Source organism: Pantherophis guttatus, chromosome 17, assembly GCF_059756535.1.
Source record: "Pantherophis guttatus breed Tessera chromosome 17, ASM5975653v1, whole genome shotgun sequence".
Classification (NCBI taxonomy): domain Eukaryota; kingdom Metazoa; phylum Chordata; class Lepidosauria; order Squamata; family Colubridae; genus Pantherophis; species Pantherophis guttatus.
The window spans coordinates 14,794,109-14,801,057 of record NC_142079.1 but is presented as its reverse complement, the minus strand read 5'-3'; the positions used below and the strand labels follow the sequence as shown (position 1 = coordinate 14,801,057).

At 48.2% G+C, this 6,949-nt stretch overlaps 1 long non-coding RNA gene across 1 annotated transcript; it reads left to right on the top strand.

Annotated features, from left to right (window-relative positions):
- Positions 1-2,526: 2,526 nt before the first annotated feature.
- LOC132709581 (uncharacterized) lies at positions 2,527-4,787 on the top strand. Its single transcript, XR_009620613.2, has 2 exons — positions 2,527-2,563; positions 4,515-4,787. It is a non-coding gene; the product is annotated as an uncharacterized LOC132709581 (long non-coding RNA).
- The last annotated feature ends 2,162 nt before the right edge of the window (positions 4,788-6,949 follow it).

The window sequence follows — 6,949 nt, the reverse complement described above, 5'->3', positions numbered from 1 at the left end:
GAGGAGAGGAGAGGAGAGGAGAAGAGAAGAGAGAATAGAAGAGGGGAGGGGAGGGGAGGGGAGAGGAGAGGAGAGGAGAGGAGAAGAGAAGAGAAGGGAAGGGAAGAGAAGAGAAGAGAAGAGAAGAGAAGAGAAGAGAAGAGAAGAGAAGAGAAGAGAAGAGAAGAGAAGAGAAGAGAAGAGAAGACAGAATGGAGTAGAGTAGAATATAGAATATAGAATATAGAAAATAGACTAGACTAGACTAGACTAGACTAGACTAGACTAGACTAGACTAGACTAGAATAGAATAGAATAGAATAGAATAGAATAGAATTCTTTATTGGCCAAGTGTGATTGGACACACAAGGAATTTGTCTTTGGTGCATATGCTCTCAGTGTACATAAGGAGAATAAAATACATTCATCAAGAATAAAAAGATACAACACTCAGTGATAGTCAAGGTTACTAATAAGCTATCAAATTGTACTAGGAAACAAATGAAAACAATATAAATTGAAAGATACAAACAACACGGTTATAGTCATGTGGGAAGAGATAGATACTAGGAAAGGAGAGAAGAAGAATAGTAATACAGTCTTAGTAAATTATTTGACAGTGTTGTGGGAATTAGTTGTTAAGCAGAGTGTTGAAAAAAAACTGTCCTTGTGTCTAGTTGTGACTTGTAAATGTGGATTGTGACTTCAATGCACTGGAAGGGCCCTGTCTTGAAGTCACTTGGTAGTCAAGCAAACTAAGGTCATCCAGAGAGACTTTGCAAGGGTGTCTGAAGAGAGGGTGGGGCTCAAAATAATCAAGAGGCAGCCCCAAAAATGCCCTTAAAGCCCCACCCTTTTCACACGTATTGCATGTAACCAAGGTGGGGGCTTCAGTCTCATGGGAGTGGCCATCATCTTAAATTTTTGAACCCCCCCTTGGAATGAGCAGCATTCCAAGCCTGTTATTCCATGGTTATGGAGATTTTCAGTCAGCCAGGTCATGGTTGTCCTAAAGTGTTTTTTCAAGAGGCAACTGGACTTTCAGAGCTGGAGAAGCTTCCTGAATGAGAAGAGAAATGTCTTCAAAGAAAAACCAGAAAGTCCAGTTGCCTCTTGAAAAAGCACCTTGGAACCAGAGGTGGATTTCAGCAGGTTCTCACCAGTTCTGGGGAACCGAAGCAGAAATTTTGAGTAGTTCGGAGAATAAATACCACCTCTGACTGTCCCCGCCCCCATCTGTTCTCTGCCTCCCGAGTCCCAGCTGATCGGGAGGAAATGGGGATTTTGCAGTAGCCTTCCCCTGCCACGCCCATCAAGCCACACCCACCAAGCCATGCCACACCCACCAAGCCATGCCCACAGCACCTGTAGTAAAAAAAATTGAATCCCACCACTGCTTGGGACTGTTATTCCATGTTCACTATCGGTTCATTGTAATCAAGGAGGGAAATGAAGGAAAGAAACGATCTAGAATTAAGGAGAAACTTCCTAACAGCGAGGACAATTAACCAGTGGAACAGCTTGCCTTCAGACAAGTTATGGGAGCGTTGTGGCGCTCCCATGTAACACCTCTCCTGCGCGAGCTGCACTGGCTCCCGGTGGTCTTCCGGGTGTGCTTCAAGGTTTTGGTTATCACCTTTAGAGCGCTCCATGGCTTAGGACCTGGTTATCTACGGCAGTGGTCCCCAACACCCGGTCCGCGGACCGGTGCCGGTCCGTGGAGTACCTGGCACCGGGCCGCGCAGCGGCCGGGGGACATGAACGCTGCAGTGCAAAGGCTCCTGGGCCGTGCGCAATGGGCCGTGTGCAAAAGCTCCTGGGCCGTGCCCCCACCCCTGCGCGCGCTCAGCGGGCCGCGGCGATAAAAAGGTTGGGGACCACTGATCTACGGGACCGCCTGCTACCACCAATAGCCTCCCACCGACCAATACGCTCCCATAGAGAGGGGCTCCTCTGGGTGCCATCGGCCAAACAATGTCGACTGGCGGCCCCCAGGGGGAGAGCCTTCTCTGTGGGGGCACCTACCATCTGGAACGAGCTCCCCCCGGAGATACGGAGGATCCCAGATCTGCGCACCTTCCATCGCGCGCTTAAGACTTTTTTATTTCATCAAGCTGGCCTGGCCTAAATCTTCTCCCCTTTTTAAATGTAAATTTTAATTTGTTTTTAAATTATGGGGTATTTTAAATTTGTCTCAGCCAAATTATTTAATTCGTTTTTATTCTATTTTAAATTTTGTATTTATGTGTTTTATTCTGTGGCTGTTCACCGCCCTGAGTCCTTCGGGAGTAGGGCGGTATATAAATCCAATGAAAAAGAAGAAAAGAAAGAAAGTTGTGGGTGCTTCATCATTGGAGGTTTTAAGAAGAGACCGGACAGTCACTTGTCTGAAATGGTACAGGTTCTCCTGCTTGAGCAGGGGGCTGGACTAGAAGACCTCCAAGGTCCCTTCCAGCTCAATTCTGATTCTGTTATTCTGTGTTCCTTCTTGGTTCATTCTTCATTCTATGTTCACTCCAACCTTCTTATTTTATGTTCTAAAATTCTAGTTTACAGTTTAGAGTGCAGTGCTATCTGTTTAAAGGTCAGTCAAGTCATGCAGTAAAGTCAAAAGGAAGGGACCATATCTGGATAGACAAATCATGTTTATCCCTGAGCTGCTTGCAGAGATCATCATAGATATTTTTCCAGCCAACGGACTATTTTGTAGCCTGGGCTGGGGGGGAATGGAACTGATCAAGTGGCTGATCTGATTGCATTGTTGCTGCCTTGAAGGGTGGGGCCAGGGCAGGGCTGAAATGCTACCGGTTCGGCCGAACCGGTAGTAAAAAATGTTTTTAAAAAGTTCCGACGATCAGCTGAGCAACCCGCAATCGTTGGAACTTTTTTTTTTTTACTTTTTAGGCATTTTTTTACTACCTGCTCAGACGAATAGGTAGTAAAAAATGCTTTTAAAAGGCTCCGACGATCACAGCCGTGCCGCGCGATCATCGGAACCCTTTTTTCATGGGGGTGGGGTGGGAGGGTCTGTTTTTGCTCTCAGCAGGCAAAAACTGGGGGGTGTAGCCAAAAAACAGGGGGGTGGGTGGGGGGGTCTGTTATTGAAAGAAAGAAAGAGAGAGAGAGAGAGAGAGAGAGAGAGAGAAAGAAAGAAAGAAAAAAGAAAGAAAGAAAGAAAGAAAGAAAGAAAGAAAGAAAGAAAGAAAGAAAGAAAGAAAGAAAGAAAGAAAGAAAAGAGGGAGGGAGGGAAAGAAGAAGGAGATGAAGGAAGGACTATGAACCTGGCACTAGACACAGCTTCAGAGGATAATCCAGGGCTGGAAGGGACCTGGAGGTTATCTAGTCCAACCCTGCTCCAGTAGGACGTTGTTAGTGAGTTTCTGTCTTTTGATCCCCGAGTCACATGGTTACATAGCCACGCCCACCCAGTCACATGACCCCACCAAGCCACGCCCACAGAACCAGTAGGAAAGAAATTTAGATTTCATCACTGGGCTTAAAACAAAACAAAACAAAAAAACCCTTGTAAGCTGCCCAGAGTGACCTGTCTGTCAGTTGGGGGAGGGGGCTTATAAAACTGTTTAATAAAAATAAATAAATACATAAAGCAGGGGTGTCAAACTCCGGCCCGCAGGGTGCTTAGATCTGGCCCATGGGGCTGCCCTGGAAACAGCAAAGGACTGGCCCAGGGTGCCTCTGGCTAGCAAAAATGGAGCAGCCCTCCTGAGCTCAGTTTTCACTGTCAGATGGCTGCAGGAGGCTGTCCCAGCCGAAAACGGAGCTCAGGAGGTCATTTTCACTGGCACAGCGCTCGAGCCACCACAGGCGCCCCCGACATGAGTGACTTCGAGTTGGCCACACTGACCCTGGCCACACCCATCCCCCGAGGAAGGGTGGGCTTCAAAAATTTTAGCAAGGGGTTTTCTGCCTGGTTGCTGGGTGGGTATGGCCATGGTAGGCATGGCTACCATGGGTGGGTGTGTGTATTTTGCCCTCCCCAGGCTCCAGAGGCGTTCCTTGAACTTCCGGGAGGGCGAAAACAGCCTCTGAGGCTCTGGCGGCCCTCTGGAGGCCGGAAATGGGCCCATTTTTGGTCTTCCTGAGCTTCCGGTAGGCCTGTTTTTCGCCCTTCCTGAGCCTCCGTGCATGCCCTGCACTTACCTGCATCCAAAACGGGTTGCATGGGGACTCCTGGGAGGGGCAGGGCAGGGTGGGTGGGGCCAGCCAGGAGTGGGATTTGGGGGGTCTCTGAACTGCACAGAATCTTAGCTAGAAGTTCTCCTGAACCCATCCTGGCCCCTGGAGGTCAAACACAACCCTGATGCGCAGTCTCAATGAAATCGAGTTTGACACCCCTGACATAAAGAAACAAATAAGTATAGACAGGTGTGTGTGTGTGTGTGGGGGGGTTTGAGGGATCGGAAGGGGCTGGCTGTTGATGGATGTAAAGAGGCTTCCCAGGAAACAGCAGGCCAATTTTCACCTTGAGGAAACAGTAAACAAAGAGAAGCGTTTTATTTTATTTATTTTTGCAGGTGGGGAAAACATCTGAAAAATTACAAAACAGACTTCAGCACTTCGTTAAACACACAGCTCTTTCAGAAGTGCAGCCGATCCCCTCTCCCCGTTTCCATTACAGAGACAAATGGCAAATAAGACCTTCTTGAGAGGACCAACATTCGTTCAACCATCCCTGGATTTCTTTGGAAACCAAGATGTGGAGTGTTTACCATTTGTTTACAGTGTGTAGGCAATGTTTACAGAACAGATAGAACTCCTTCTATAAAATAAACTCTTCGCCCCTTTTTTTCCCCCCCGCGTAGTTGAATTTCTGGCAAACACTTCAAGAAACAGCATTAGAAGGAAGACGTCTCAGCCAAGTATCTGGGAGGGGGAAAAAAAATCAGTGTGTGCCATTCAAACTTCCATTATCAAGGTTATTTACAGAAATAATGATAATAGTGGCTTCTCAAGGTGATTTCCTAGGAGACACACACATCTTTTTATCATAGATAACCCAGAGACACACGTTCACACACACACACACCCCTCTTCTAAGCTTATAGATTTAAACGCTGCAGCCGAGATTTAAATGTGAACAGGGGAGCAGAAAGAGGAGATAACAAAGAACCAAGGAGGAAGAGAGAAAGCTAATTGATTATTGCTGCTAGGCCATTGTCTATGAGTGCAATTTTACTTCCCTGTGGCCTAGATGAGACAGCTTCAGGAGACATATAAGGAAGCTGGTTCCTTAGACAGCCAACTCACTGAGTGAATGACCAGGGCGAGTGAACAAGAGTTTGGTGGGGAGTGTGATGACCCGGGATGAGGCACGAAGGTCACACAGCCAGCGGAGAGTTCAAACTGCCTTTTAATGCTCCAAATTTCCACCCCGAATGCTCCCACGTTCTTGGCAAGTCCCAGAGCAAACCGTGCGTGCATGCGTGTGCACACACATGGCAGCCTCTGACTGTGCCCAGTCCAGCAAAACAAGGGAACAGGGAAATGAGTCCACAAACCAAGGGACAAACAATGAGTGTACAAAGTAGGGAACAAGGTGCTGAATCCACAAAGTCAGGAAGAAGCAAGCAGTCTTGAAAACTCCCAATGTCTGTACTGGTACACCCAACTCTACCAATTCAGCATTTGTTCCCGACAAATTGCCCTCTCTACAGCGTCTCCTTAAATCTTAGTCCCCAGGTGTGCCTTGTGAAGAGGGACAGGGCACTCTCCTCCCAAGTCGTCAGGTGAGCCTACACTGTTCTCACCTTCTCTCCACTCTCCATGCTTGGGGATCAGGAGGGGATGGTCCTTGCTCATTGCCTAAGCTCTGTCATTCCTCATGTCCACTGCTTGCTCTCTCTCGGTCATCCTGCCCCCATTCCTCCCTGCTAACAAGCTGTCCCAATCCTGAGGGGCCCTGTGCTGCCTCAGCCTGCTCCTCCCCACATTCCTCCGAAGCCAACGAAACCGCCCCCTCGATCTCCATCGGCTCCAGCTCTGGCTCGTCCTCCTCCTCAGATTCAGGCTCCGGTGGGGGCATGACAGGGAGGACATGGGGGAAGCATTTCTTTTTAATTGTTTTCATAGAACCGCTCCTGTGAATGGGGCAGAGTGTACCATGTCCATTTGCCTCCCTGAAGACAACAAATATTAGACACTATACACATGCCAGTTGGTCACTTTTCTGGAAGAGAGAGAGAAAGAACTAGAACTGAAACTGTTGACCCCCCCCAACTTTATCAAGAAAGTTAGGAAGTTCATGAACTGGACACAAGGAACGCTCAGAATGAACAACAGAACCAAGGAGCTTCTCAGAAGATAGAAGAAAGCCAGTCAGAGGGTCAGAGAGATGGAGCAATGTGGCAGAATGGTCAAGCCTATGAAGCAAAGCTCTTCTCTAGGGCTTCTGAACAGATCCTGTTGAGATGTGCTACCTTCCTAGGACACACATGCAGGACGCAAGAAAAGGAATCACAACATCTTTGACAGGGGTGAAATCTACTTACCTTCCCTATTGGTTCGGAAGTGTGTGCGCGTGTGCTCCATGTGCGATTATGGATCCTCAGAGCATGTGCAAAGCCTTCTACACATGCGCAGAGGGTAAAAAACAGGTCACTTCCTGGTTAAAACCAGGAAGTAATGACGTCCGGGCAGGTGGGCGGAGCCTCGCGCTGCTGCTGCTACCAGTTCTCCGAACCACCTGCCACCACTGCTACTGGTTCTCTGAACCACCCACCGACGCCGCTACCGGTTTTCTGAACCACCCACTGCCGCTGCTACCGGTTCGCCCAAACCAGTACGAACCAGTAGCATTTCACCCCTGATCTTTGAGCCTGCTGACAAATATTGATGCCCATTCAAATATCTTCCATACGAGAACTAATCATACAGACAGACATGGTTTGCAAGAGTCGATAAACACAGAGCAGGAGGGTGATGGAGCTACAGGCACGGGTGATGCTTGCTT